At 37.7% G+C, this 15692-nt stretch overlaps 1 protein-coding gene across 2 annotated transcripts in view; it reads right to left on the bottom strand.

Moving 5' to 3' along the window:
- LOC140443477 (maternal embryonic leucine zipper kinase-like) overlaps window positions 1-15692 on the bottom strand; it is a 376616-nt gene that overhangs the window by 251132 nt on the left and 109792 nt on the right. The gene's annotated exons all lie outside the window — the stretch shown is intronic.

Here is a 15692-nt window from a genome sequence, read left to right on the forward strand (position 1 = left end):
AGCTGGTTAAATGTAAACCTAGATAATAATAAGGCCCTTTATGTTGAAAGATAACATTTGGTACCGAAAAATTTTTGGGTTGATTGGGTGTACAGTTTTGTACATGGTTTTTGAGCACATGGTTTTCCATAATGTAATTAAAAATATTAAATCAATTAATTTTGTACTATTTTAAGGGTTTTTACCCACACATTTAGTGGCTTCTCTAATGTATATCTGGTAAGTATTTAACCACATTGCTTATTAACCTTCATCCTTACGTTTGTATTCACTGAAGTGGTTACACTTATTCCAGATAAATGCAGTGATCATGGACCAGTAAGTCCGAAACGTTTAATTACAGTAGACTCACGATTATCCAAGTCCCGACTAACCGAGCCTCTGGATTAACCGAGGTAGTAATTGAAAAGAATAAATTATGTAATAAATTAGCTTGAAGAGCGAGATCCAAGTGAAAGCGTTTGCGCTGGCTGTTGGGTCAACGCTGAAGAGATGAGTCACTAGCGAGTGTTATTGTTCTAGCCACTATGCTTCTACTGGCCTCCTGGCCACTCACTCCCCCACCCGTCAGTTTGAGTCATCACGGCTAGTTGTTCGGTTCGTCCCACTGTAAGCTCTTACTAAGTTCATTCTTGTCTTCTCTTTGTGTAGTTTCTACGCAACTTGAAGTACAATATGAGTTTAAAACGTAAACGAGTTGTGGTTCCTTTTAAAACAAAATGTGTTATAGTACTATAAAACGTTTGGAAAAGAGTCAGCTAGTAAAGAAGGTTTCTGCCGACCTAGGTGTCGGAGAAGTGACTGTGGGAGATTGAAGACGTAAACGAAAAGATATTGAACAATGGGTTAATGAAAGTGTGAGTGGTGGAAGTGATTTGTTGCTGAAAACTATAAAGAAGAAGAATACGAACAGACTTCTGAAGCCTTATTTTTATGGTTTTCTAATCTTCAAGTGTTGAGAAGTCCAATTAGTGGCCCCATGCTTCAAGCTAAGGCTGTCGAGTTTCACAAACGGTTTAAGGATGGCGAGGAAAATTGTACTGCACGTGATGGTTGGTTCGATAGATAGAAGAAGAGGTATGGCATCCGACAACTGAACATTTCGGGTGAAAAACTTACGGCCGATTCACCTGAAATTGAGCAGTTTAGCTTAAAATTGAGAGACCTCATTTTAGAACATGGCCTCACGTCAGACCAAATTTTCAATTGTGACGAAACGGGTCTCAATTTCAGAATACTTCCAACCAAAACACTGGCACCTTAACTCTTAACTCTTTTGATGTGTAGCAAATCTTCTGGCTCCTTCAAATTAAGACTCCTACTTATTGGAAAATCGAAGAATCCAAGGGATTTAAAAAATATTCAAGTAAACTGCCTACCCACCATTGTACGGGAATCAACGTAGCGCGTGGATGGATTGCCAAATTTTTTAAGATTGGTGTTTTGACAAGTTCTTTTGCGTTTTTGAGGCTTACCTAAAAAAAACCTACCAAGAAAAGCTATTCTTCTTTTGAACAACGCGTCATCTCATCCAGATGCAACGAACTTGGCTAGCGGTGACATTAAAGCTGTTTTCATGCCACCAAACGTCATATCTCTCATTCAATCTCTGGGCCAAGGAGTTTTAGAGCAACACATAACAATACATAAGATATACACCTCCGTCCATCGATTTTTGTTTTTATTACGTATGTCCGGTTCATTTCTTATAACATAAATTCGATAAAAATATACTGACCTTTATAAGGAGGTGAATTTGTATCGGTTTTTAATAACGTGAAAAATTTTTTGTGTTTGAATTAAAAATAAAAAATTTCTTTAAAAATATAAAACAAAAAATATGCTCTTATTGAAATTAAAAAATAATTCCTAATAAAATAAGAAATAATTCTTTATGCCCTACAGAAATGATTCAAATATTTGACCTTCTATGGCTGAACAGTATCTGTCATAAAAACTTCTGCGGACAGATGAAAGAGCTGTAACAGAATTGGAGACTTCTCTTATTCGGTTTCTTAATTCATCCAAATTTCGGGCTCTAGCCTCAGGATAATTGTAGATGATGCTTTTTAAATGTCCCCAAAAAAAAGTCTATTGGTATAGGATCTGGAGATCGCGCAGGCCACTTAATATCACCTTTTCTACTGATAACTCGATTCGGGAAAGTATTGTTTAAGTACCTATTCCCTAATTATTCGAGAGTTGTGAACTGAACAGCCGTATGCCAGTCCAGACGTTAACATTTTGAGTAAGTTGAGTTCGGTAAAAAACACTACTGTGCTGGTTTTCCCGCGCCCAATACCTCGTAATGAAATGATTGTGTCTTTCTACTAACGAAACAGAATATTCATCAGTGAATAATACGTTTTTAATCTTGATTATTGCACAAATTTGTGTATCCCGGTATTCTCTTTCGTCAAATTTTTCTAGTGACACTTCTTGAGCGTGACATTTTCTGTAATTTTTGAGGCAATAACAACTCTCAAAATTTTTAACAATATTATAAATTGACTGTACTCAAGGAATTGCTCTCCCCTCAAAAAACACAGAAAATAAATCTACACGCTGTTGTCCAGAATTACCATCATAAAACCATTTTATTATTTGAACCTTTTCTGAGGTCGTATAAACAGACATATGTTGTTTACAAAAATAAATTAAAAATCTACGCTGTTATTGCTTTAAAAAACCACGGTATAATGACAAATTATTGGCAACTATGTTGTCATTTATAGGGTGTATATCTAATTTAAAACTTAACGTACTGTAAATATATATATATATATATATATATATATATATATATATATATATATATATATATATATATATATATATATATATATATATATATATATATATTGTTGTGGTATGCAAAATTGAAGAATAAAAATATTAAATGTACGATGAAATCAATATTTCAGAGATTATAGAAAATAAAAATACTCCGAGCTGCCTGGAATTAACCAAAGGTAATCTTAGTCATAAATAAACTTTTGTATAAATATAACAAGTGGATAGTGCGGGTACAATGAATAGAAGTTAACGATGGTTTTTTCCCATAAGCCATAAAGTGTAAATGATTTTTCGGAATCTGTAAATACCCAGTAGAAATTAAGTATCCTTGTAGAAATAATATGAATTAGGAAAGTTTGTAGGCATTTCTGATTTTATGTGGGGAGTGGTATGCAAATTTCTAATTGGCCGAGAATTTGGAAAGTGGTGATGGGTGTGTATAATGAGAGGTTGGATGGATGGATAGATGAGATGAGAGAGTTAGTTAGTTCCAGTTTCTTAAAGTGAATTGTTGGTTTTCGAGGTGGTCTCCAAGGGTAGTAAGTGATAAAGAATAAGTTGTGAGTTGGTGAAGTAAGTGTGTCCGACGGTAGCTGATCTGGTACAAATTTGTAAGTAAACTGTTCCTACTTGTATTCTACGTATCGCTGTTTATTTCGGAACGAGAGATAAAGTTTGGCGAGAGGAAAAGAGGCTGGCATCATTGGAAAGGTACGTGCATTCGAAGGAGAGCATTGAAGATACTAAATTGCAATATCTTGTTTAATATTGCCAATTACATAGGAGGCTGCTGAGAACTGATAGTTCATTTTGCATAGAACAAGGAATTGGACAACTCAAGGCAGAGGAAGCGGTTCAACGGGAGAAACATTCATCATATATTCAATTTGAGAATTTTGGGGCAAATAATATTATATCATATTAGTAACGTGTGAATAAGTTGTCGATAGTCGAAGGAGATCAAATTTGTTCTGAGAGGGGACACGGAGCTGTGGAGAGAATTGGATAATTCATACAAATTTTTCTTGGTACAATCTATAATAATATATCAAAATTACATTAGGAAGGACACTGAATATTATTTGATTTGTTTATGTAGAATAATAAGCTGGATTTTAGATTATAATTGTAATTATATTATACATGCATTATTGAAGATTCACGTACGCAGAACGAATTTTGTTTATCAGTTTATTTTATTACATTATTTTCATATCATATTATGTTGTTTTATTCCGTTATTCTTTGGACCTAACCCATCAGCTGTAAAGTATAGATATTGAAGCACATGAGTAAAACCTAAGATAACAAAATTGGAAGGTGTGATATAAATCATAAATCAAAAATGTTAATAATATTTTATATATATTTTTTGTAAAGTTTTTAAATTAAAATTCTTGATATCACATTAATATATATATAAAAAAAGAGGTTAATCTTTGTATGTGGATATATTTTATAAAAACCCTTAAAAGGGCAACATTAAAAACACGAACGTTTTCGGAACAACTGTTCCATCATCAGGTTAAAATACAGGTTACCATGCCTGAGCCACCAAAATATTTGGGTAAAAACCCTTTAAAATGTATTGTGTTACCAAAGATTGTACATGATGTTGATAATATTATATGATGTTTAATATTTTAATTAAATTTTACTTCAGGTAACATACACCCATGCTTAAGTGAGTTCCAGTGTCCGGAGAGTAAACCTCTTCAAACGGACTTCAGCCGGTAACTGGTAGTTACCGGATGGGGGAGGTGGTCCAATGATGAGACTCATGGGCGTCGTGGAGGGTCTGGGCGTTCTAGAATATTGCAAGGTGGTTATTTGCGATTACTTAAGAGATAATTTAGTTGCAACTACAGAAAGGAATCTGGTATAGAGACTTTGGAGTGACCATCAAGATCAGCTGATTTTTCACCCATCGAATATATATGGGATATGGTAGGTCGAAACCTAAATCGATTGCCGTGTCCTCCAGCAAACTTGTCCTGTTGAGGCCATAAGAAGAATCTGGATGAGTATTCCGGAATAGGATATAGACCACCTAATTCGATCAATCTCCCACAGAGTAACTGAGTGCATAGAAAATCAAGGAGGAGTCACTCATTATTAATTTTTTGGCTAAAACGACGTTGCAAATTTGTTTATAATGTTATCAATTAATAAGAATATTATAATATTCTTATATTTATAATATAAATATTATAATTTCCATAAATAAATATTTGTCCCTCTAGGTGTTGCATTTTTTTGGTCATCAGTATATTTAAAATATATTCAACAAGTGAAACGCAGAGGTTGGATCGGTCAATTATTGACAAATGAAAAACGAAAACTTTCATTAGTTTAATACAATACGTTTTGATTTTTTTATTCTTTAAAAGCATCATGAGTTCTCTACAGAAAGTAATGATATAAGAATATAAGTAAAAAACGAACAGGGTTCATAATTACAAAACAATTTATAGGTTTTTGTGATGGTATGAAAACTATACGATAACATTAAAAATACAACAAACTAAACGAAAAAAAAAAACAAAAGAACAACAAAATGAGTGCGCCAATGTTCGTCAATTTAATTTTTAGTGATTTTATTTTTACCGTTTCATTGAAATGTGTTGTTTAAGATCTTTCATGGATGAAACGACACTAACATGCTTTCGACTATTTGCACAACGGTGATGACCGTCATAGTTCCACATGTGGCTTGCATTCGTACATGTATTATTTTTTTTTAGAACAGTTAGGTACGACTGTCGAGGCATTCGTGAAAAAAAAAAATTTAAAAGATTTTTTAAAATTTTTATTTTGTTCGATGGAGAATGGAACAATTTAGACTATTAGTTTAAAAAAGGAATAAGCGATATGATGGTTCTTATTTGTCCTGTTTGGTCCTATCTGACTATTGTAGCAGGAGTTTGTTCTAAAGGGGCCAATGGAGTCTTCGAAAATAACTTTCCTACGGTTCTAGTGTTTTCTTATTATTATTATAATTATATATATATATATATATATATATATATATATATATATATATATGTATATAAACTAAGGTACACTCGAAGAGTGGTGGGTTTTTCGGTCAAAGTGGAGAAATAAAAGACAAAGAACGTGGCTACTTCATCTATTTATTGAAGACGTTTCGCTTTCTGCTCAGAAAGCATCATCAGTTCATCTAAAAAGAACAATATGAAACCAAACATCCATAGAGAAGTTACAATAAAAGTGTGTTACCTTACAAAGACATGTAGCAGTCAATGATGTTAAAAATATGAAAAAGCTTACGAAACTGGACATTTAGAGTTAAAGTTGTATAAAACAATTAATTGAAACTAGGTATAGTTTGCAATTTAACAAAATTAGCACAGCAAAAGGACATGTGATAAAGATACATGTATATAAAAAAGTTATTATAAAAACTTAAGTAAAAAAACATTAAGGTTTATTTTAAAGTGTAAAGAACTAGAAAGATCATGAGAATGCACTTCCAACAATTTATTTAATCAATTAGATTTTAATTTTAACTTTAGGTAACATTATAAGTTATTTAAGATTAATATAGTAATAAAGATAAAATGAAGTTACCAGTCTTAAGCTTACTGACTCTCGCAGGTAAATGAATTTACAGGTTTAACACCCACGCACACAACGTGAATAGATATGGCCTTGAGGTCAAAATGACAAAAACAGCAAGGCAAACTACCAACCTCTATATAATAGGGCGGTATATTCAAAGAATGTGATAAATTTGGTTTACAACTTGTCGTTAAAAAACCAAACAATGAAAGGAAAAGGTGGTTAAGATCACCATTTACCCTACAGTGGTTGATCTGTCAACAAAGAACAAAGCATGCGAGGTCAATCCAAAATATCATATATTATAATATTATGACGTCACTGGTTAGCCAGCCAACAGGTGAAGATTAATACAACTTCCACAGTCCAAAGGTTCAAAACATTTGGGACGGTAATGAAGATTCTATGAATCAATTTCAGTTTAAACATTTTATCAAACAAGTTCATCAAAAGGAACAATTACTTAATTATGTAAAAAGTAATATTGACAAGTAGTTAATAAAATGTAAGTTGATAAATCTAAGATAAGGAAAGAATAATTTATTTTATTTTATTTTTATTTCTATTTATTATATGAAAATGTGATAAAAAAACCCATTGTGGAACAAAATTTAAGTAAACAACATATCAAGCCTAATTCTGCAAAATTAATGCGTGATAAATTTGGCTCAAATTACTAATGTCGGTTCTCTTATTGAGGGTATTTGGATGTTTTAATATTAAACACATTTCTAAAAACTGTCTTTTAACGAGATTGCGTTCAGTGCCAAGAATTTTAACTTCATTAAAGTTTACTTCGTGCTTAGTGTTAATAGCATGTTGGGCAAGAGCACAAGTATGCTTAGATAAATTAATATCACTGCGGTGTGTCGTAAGACGCCCTCTCAGTGATCTCCCTGTCTGACCGATGTAACATGAGTCACACTCAGCACAAGGTATATGATATATTACATTAACTTGTTCCAGAAGGGACAGAGGTGTTTTAGTTTTAGAAAACAAATTCCTGACAGTCTTAGCATTCTTAATTGCAATTTTAACCGGTACGTTGTTATGTTTGTACAGTTTAACGAGTTTCTCAGTAACTTGAGGAAAATAAGGTAACGATGAGTAATGGGTAGTTGGATTCCCAAGTACAGTATTAGGCAGAACAGTATTGTTAATTGAATTATTTGATATTATTCTAAATTGGTCACCATTGGGTATGTCATTTAAAGAAGAACCATAGCTTTGAACGAAAAGGTATTTATTAATAAGGGAGGATGGATATGAATTCTCAATCAGAATATTCTTAAGTAATTGAAGGGATTCCCTTCGATTAATCGCATGTGTCAATCTATTTAGCCTGCAGCTTAAAGCTTTAATAAGGTTTAATTTGTATTTAAAGGGATGACAAGAGTGGTAGTTGAGAAACCTGTTAGAGGCCATTGGTTTCCTGTACCAACTTGTAGTTAGGGTGTTATCTACCATTCTAATGACACGCATGTCTAAGAAGGGAATACTATTTGTGTTAGAGTTGTCACTCGGCCAACCTTGCCAGCGGTTGTAACGGTGATCCGATGGAGCTCACCGCTGGCAAGGTTCCTGGCTGAAAAGCTACAGCCTTACGCAGAAGAAGCTGATTCCTACGTTAAGAACGCAGGCCACTTCATCGAGCGTGTAAAAGATGTTACTCTTGGGCCGGGACACTTGTTAGTAAGTTTCGATGTTGTTTCACTTTTCACCAACGTTCCCATCAATGAATCCTTGGAAATTATAAGCAGAAAATACCCAGTACCGCAAGATACCCTAAATTTGACGAGGCACTGCTTAAACAACACATATTTTATATATGGTGATCAACGGTACAAACAAGTTGAAGGAGCACCGATGGGTTCACCGCTATCTCCCGTGATAGCAAATCTTTTTATGCAAGACATAGAGGAACGGGCAATAAGAACAGCAGAATATAAACCCAAACTATGGCTTAGATATGTGGACGATACTTTCATCATATGGACACATGGAGTAGACAAACTTACTGCATTTCTAGAATACATTAACAGTATCCATCCCAAGATCAAGTTTACGATGGAATTAGAAAGTAATCAACAACTACCTTTCCTAGACGTCTTAATAATAAAGAAAGAAAACGGCAACATTGGATATACAGTGTATCGAAAACCAACTCACACTGACAGATACCTACATGCAGATTCACACCACCGTCCTGCACAATTGAATTCAGTCATAAAAACTCTGACTATAAGATCTGAACGACTAACAGACGAAGAACACAAGAAAGAAGAAATGCAGAAAGTTACAAAAGCGTTAAAAAACAACGGCTTTTCCACACACAGAATCGAAAAGGCACGAAGACCACAAAAAACAACAAAAGAAATAAAAGAAGACGAAAAACCGATTGCCAAAACCACTCTACCGTATATTAAAGGCACAACAGAGAAGATAAGCAGGGTCCTGAGAAAACACAAAATAGAGACTGTCTTCAACACCGACAGAAAAATCGCAAACATATTACCATCTGCCAAGACAAAGATTGCCCTAGAAAACCAAGGAGTATACAAAATTCCCTGTGGAGAATGCGATAGAGCCTATATTGGACAGACAAATAGAAGGATCCAAGTAAGACAAGAAGAACATCGCAATGCCATCGAACGAAAAGAAACGACGTCATCCCTAGCCCAGCATTCTTTAGCTACAGGACACAAAATTGACCTCAAACATACTGTAATGTTAGCGAATGTCGAAAACAAGAGAAAACGAATTATCAGAGAAGCAATAGAAATAGAAAAACAAGAAAATAATTTAAATTCTCGAGACGATGCCCAAAGATTGCCAAAAACATGGAAAACAATTATCCCGAAGAATAACGCAAGAACGGAATCGACCAAGACCCCGCCCACTGACCTGCGCACCGGACCAATTACAAGAGCGCGCGCAACACGCAGTAACTACAAAAGCCAGCTGCCTAACACCCGTAGCGTCAAGTTCGACTCGAGCAGCCGAACAGTACGGACGTGAGAGAGAAGCGTGCTTAGGTGGGGGCGACTGACCTATTGTCAACGGAGCTTTTCAGCTCCCGGTGGGTAAGACACCGAGTGTGGCATAGGCACTTGTCCTACATATTAGCGAAAAGCGGATGCGAGGTTGTTACTAGTTAAACCGTCGAAGAGCTGTTTTTATAGGCTCCTCGCGGAGGCTATAATAGCTTCGCGTTTGCGAAGAATTCGGGATCACCTCAGTGTGTCGTCAGGGATGACACTGTAAGGCCTTGACATTTGACAAGGTCGGACAGAAACGGCCCCTGCTCCTGAGGTGTGAGAAACAGGAAGAGGATCCCTCACTGTGAATACAGGGAGTGAACTACTGCGAGATACCTGGGACGGCACCCAGTAAGCCGTACTGACAGCGGTCAGTCGGTGGAAAAAAAAAACAGAGTCGTCTAAGTAGAATTTTCTTATATCTTATGAACTATTTGTTCACTGCCTTACGGCAATATGAGTGATATTCCCCCCCCAGAAAGTGTTGTCACGCAGGTGACAACACAAGAAGAAGAAGAGAATGATTTAGCCGAATCATCAAACCCCTCTGTTGACAGCTCGATCGAGCTATATAATAAATTTATTAAATCGACTAATCCCGCGATCGACGACATAGAAATCGTAATATCTGACGATGACTCCTATCTGCCCGAGTCGGCGGAAGAAAAAAGCGAAATCGACACCGATGGCGATATCAATACGATGGACGCCATCGACGAAGAGCCGAGCCCAGCTGCAGAATCGCGCGAAGCCCCACCCCCAACTGTAGTAGAGACACAACCCGCCGTGGACAACGTCTCCAAAAATGAAGTCGAGCCCGAAATCGGCAAGAAAATGAAAAGGCTAAGGCCCAAAGAAGACTCTTCGGAAGACGAAGAAGTAAAGAAAAAGGCCAGAGAAATGGCGGAAAGGGAAAAGGCCAATGAGCTTTTAAGGTCGGTCAATGTACTGACGGAACAGATCAAATCCCTTAAAAAAGAAAGCCGTATCCGCGAGGAAAAGGCAAATAAACAAATCCAAGACCTTCTCGCTCAGATGACTGAGCTGAGAAACGAAAACAAAGAAAAGGACAAGGAGATACAAAAACTTGTACAACATATAATGGCATTAACAGCAGCCAAGGAGAAAGAAGAGTCAATAATGGAAATCGACCCGTGGAAAGCCTCCCTCGATAATGACGTTGTAAAGCTAGTGGAACTAGGAATCGGTTCACCTCCCCCCGTAAAGCCATCCAGTAGCAAAGGCAAGCCTAAAGAGCCGGAAAGAATCATAACAACCAAAGAACCTGCAGGTTGGACACAAGTCCAAAACAAAAAAGGAAAAAAGACAGGCACCACTACTGAGAAATCAGACAGTAGTGTGAAAACAAAAATAAGCGTCGCCGAAAAGCAGACGCAGATAATAAATCAGCGGAAAGAAATCGAATTTAACAAGGCTGCGAAAGAGGCTCATGAAAGAAGCCAGAACAAGAAAACTGCCCAAAATAACTTGAGCAAAAATAGCCAAGTTGAAAAAGAAAACGACGTACCAAAAGACTCACCGCAAACAAGCGAGGAGCCTATAGTAAAAGAGCCGAAACCACCGGCGATAATCCTAAAAACTGTAGGAGAACACCAAAAAATCCTGCAGAGAGCAGCCAACCAAGGCATAATATCAGTCAATAAGTTTGCACGATCAGGCAGATCGATTGTTATTAACACAAAAACCAGAAAAGATTACCTAGGAATGGTACACATCCTAGAAGAACACAGTCCAAAAGTAGAATTCATCGCATATCCCATAGATAGCGATAAACTAAAAAGAGTCATTATAAAAGGGCTATCTGCTACTACTAGCACAGTAGCAATTAAAGACGAACTATACAATAAAGGAATAGAAGCAACAAGGGTGATCAATATGATCTCCAAAAAAGCTGATAAAAAAGTACTTCCACATTTCATCGTCACCCTCAAAGAGGAAGACGTTGCAAAAATTAAAAAAATATCTGATATATGCTACATGCGCATCTATGTGGAGGATGAATTCAAAATCACAAAAGACACCCTACAGTGTTATAACTGTCAAGGGTTCTATCACAGCTCAAAGGCTTGCCATTGCGGATCCAGATGTGTAAAATGCGGAGAAAACCACATCAGTAACGACTGTGAGAAAAGCCGGGAAACCGACCCCAAATGTGCAAACTGTGGTGAAGCGCACACAGCAAATTATAGAGGATGCTCTAAGGCCCCCAAAAAGAAAACACCTGCCCCAACAAGACCGGTAGGAAGACCCATAAACAGCGCTCCAATCAACAAAGGAGTCAGCTACGCACAGGCAGCGAAAAAATCCGCTGAAACCACCTCAGAATCTCCAGCACAACCACAAGAAGTGTCGGTACAGGACGCAGCTACCCTCATCGCAAACTTCCATACAGAGTATAATAACAAAATGATGGAAATGATGTCCATGATGGACAAAGCAACAAAAATGATGACTGCATTTGGAGAAGCCGTCCGAAAATGTTAGCAAACCAAAACGAAGATCTACGCATTGGGTCATGGAATTCCGGCGGAATATTCAAAAAGAACAACCTTCTGGATGAAATAATAAACAGATTAGAGCTCGATATCGTAGCCCTTCAAGAAACTAAACTAGTGGAAAGGAAAAAAACAAAATTTCCAGGCTACGATATCTATAGAACGGATCATAGAGCATTATCAGGAGGAACAGCTATATTAGTCAAAAGGGGACTTGAACACGAGCACATCCCAACACCAGACGGACTGGTGACAATGGAAGCCACAATTATTCGACTTAAGGCCAACAACGAAACACTAAAAATAGTGTCAGCTTACGTTAGACCACATGATCCGATTTTCAACGAAGATTTGAGCCTAATACTGAACTCAGAAGAGCCAACTATAATTATTGGAGACCTAAATGCTAGATCTCCCAATTGGTTTGACAGGACGACCAACCGAAACGGAAGATATCTCTGCAACCATCTCGAGAACAGACCGAACACATATGTCATCGGACCAACAGAACCGACATGTTTCCACGGAGAACTCCCTACGTATCTCGACATTGCAATCCTACACAACGTGGGTCAACAATACGAGATACACTCTCTAAATGAAGGCGATTCGACACATAACCTAATCGTCCTGACCCTGGGCGCAACAGAATTGAACTATTTGCAGCCCCACAACAGAAAGAAAACAAGTTGGCCAAACTTTAGAAGAATTGTGAGCGAGAACATCGGTAACATCCCAACAATTAATAATATTACAGAACTAGAAGACAGTGTAATAAAACTAGAACAAGCAATAAACAATGCTATCGATGCCAGCTCCAAAACCGAAACAATCACAAGACAAAAAGGAAGATTCAGGGATATAAGTATAGAACTTCAAAACCTAATCAAAGAGAAAAACCGGAAAAGAAGAAGAGCCTTCCGCACAAGAATGGTAGAAGACAAAAGGATTGCAAATGAGCTAGACAGGGAAGTGAAAAAACAACTTCAAAATCATAGAAATGAAAGCTGGGACTCCTATATCGATGAGCTAAATCCTAACAAATCCGCCTTCTGGAAGTTATCTAAAATCCTTCGAAAGGACAAGAAACCCATACCTCCCCTACACGGAGTAAACGGGATTGTCCATACGGAAATCGACAAAGCCGAAGTCATGAAGGACGAACTAGAAAGGGCGTGTAGAAACAACGAAGACCCCGACGATGACATAGACTTTGAAGAAGAGGTAGAAAGAACAGCGAGAAGACTTAGAAGGAAAAGGGGCAGAATAGGTATTACACATACATCTCCCGAAGAAATAAAGGAACTTATAAAAATGACAAATGCCAAAAAAGCCCCAGGACCCGACAACATCACAAATAGGGCGCTGAAAAATCTACCAACAAAAGCTATTGTTTATATCACTAACATAATAAACAACATGCTAAAACTACGATATTTACCAGATAGGTGGAAAGAGGCACACGTAATAATGATTGCAAAACCTGGTAAAAACGGCACATTTCCGCAAAATTACAGACCTATCAGCTTATTATCATCTATAAGCAAGATAGCGGAAAGAGTTATACTAAAAAGACTCAATGAAGAATCACAAATGCTAGGAACCATACCAGAGGCTCAATTCGGGTTCAGAAGCGAACACTCCTGTGAATTACAGGTACTACGACTTACAGAATTCATCACCAAAGGATTTAATGAAAAAATGTACACAGCTACAGCTTTTCTGGACGTCAGCAAAGCCTTCGACAGAGTCTGGCACCATGGACTCATCTATAAAATGAATGAATTTGGTTACAGTGAGGCGATGACATGCCTCCTTGCGTCATATCTTGCCAACAGAAGGTTCAGAGTTCGAATAGGGGCAACCCTATCCGAAGTCGGGACCCTGGAGGCGGGTGTGCCTCAGGGAGCGGTGCTGTCGCCGTACCTGTACACCATCTATACGGCCGACACGCCAAAAGAGCCAGGCTCTCTGTTGAGTCTTTAAGCTGACGACACAGCAATAGCTGTTAGCTGGAGAAACCCGGATCATGCAGCTAATCATTTGCAAAGAGCACTAAACAGATTCCAAAGATGGTGCATAAAATGGAAAATAGCCCTAAATCCAGATAAAACACAGGCTGTAATGTTTAGTCACAGAAGAAGTGTACCAAATCGCGAAATTACAATCGAAAACACCCCAGTAGACTGGACCAACCAGGCTAAATATCTAGGGGTACATCTAGATAAGAAGCTAACGTTCACTGAGCACATCAATCAGCAAATACGCAAAGCCAAAGCGTTGAAAAGTCAGCTCTCAACACTTATTGGAAGGAAAAGTAAACTACGATTTAAAACCAAAATCAGGGTTGCGAATAGTATTATCCTGCCAGTCCTAACATATGCATCCGCTGCGTGGGGACACACCTGTAAAACAAACAGGAAAAAGATACAGACTACTCAAAATCAAATAGTCAGAGATGCCCTTAAGATACCAAGGTACGTACCCTTGAGATATGTATATAGAGACTCAGGACAAACAAGAATCCTACGCACGCTAGACGAGAGAGCATATGAAATTTTTAACGGACTAAGAAACCACCCCAGCAGAATGTTAAGAGAGCTGACTAACTACAATGAAAACACAAGGACGGTACAAGAAGACCAAAACAACAGATAGCTCGATATAGGGAGAACCCGAACGAATAAATAAAGAATGAGATGGTTGCAAGAAGAACGAACAAAGAAATGCAGTCAATCAGAAAACACACCAAAAAAAAAACTCTGGCGAGAGGGTACGCTTTTCTTTTTTAGGTTTTTAGGTAATTATAAGTCCAATATACACCGGGGTGTGTGAGAGCATTATACACTTGGGAATGCACACCCCAATACACGCACACAAATAGGATTAAGGAACAAAGGAAAGAATTGTTGCCCAGGCATTTTATAGTCCCGACGCCACAAGGAAGTCCACAAAAAAAAAAAAAAAAATGTGTTTTCTGATTAAATAACGTAAATTCATATTGATACATTCATACTTTTCATTAAACCGTTTAACGTAAATTTACCTTATATAGCAAATATAGAATTCTATATACCGCTCCGCGGACTAGGCCCCTAAGGCAGATCGAAATGAAAGATCTACTCGCGAAATCCGAGCACTGAGGTCATGTGCGGCATGCATGGGCTTGGTGGCCGGACCCCTCTCGGGTGCTCAGCCGGCGAGGAGAACAAAATTTATTTTGCCAAATCGGCGGCTGAGTGACCGAGCACACACTCTTTTCCGGACATAGAGTCATCAGCTCAGGCTGATGGCTCTATGGTCGGAACACACGCTCTTTTTTCTTTTTTTAGGGACTCAAGTTCCGACGTAAAGCTAGAGTAAAATCAATTGAGTCAGTAAAGTAAATAGGGAGAAAAGCCTAGATGTGGCTACCCCTACAGTTAGGTGGCATAACCACATTCACTAAAAACCGAGGATGTCCTATTACCCAGGGCATCTTAAGTAAATTTCAGATCATAAGCCTCCTCACGTAAGTCACACGATGAGGAGGGGTGGTGGAAAAGCCTGGGGGTCAGATAGGTACCACTTCGACTAGCGAGGTGTGACCGGTTTGATCTTCGGACATGTGGATCCCATTCTTACATTGGTATACACATGTTCCTAGGGGCAGGGTTGATCACTGCGTGTGTGTGTGTGTGCCGTAGCGTCACTTCCACTCGAACATCGACAAGAAGCAGACCATCCAGAGAGACTTGAAAATGGCAAGTGAGATCTTGCC

Source organism: Diabrotica undecimpunctata, chromosome 6, assembly GCF_040954645.1.
Source record: "Diabrotica undecimpunctata isolate CICGRU chromosome 6, icDiaUnde3, whole genome shotgun sequence".
Lineage (NCBI taxonomy): Eukaryota > Metazoa > Arthropoda > Insecta > Coleoptera > Chrysomelidae > Diabrotica > Diabrotica undecimpunctata.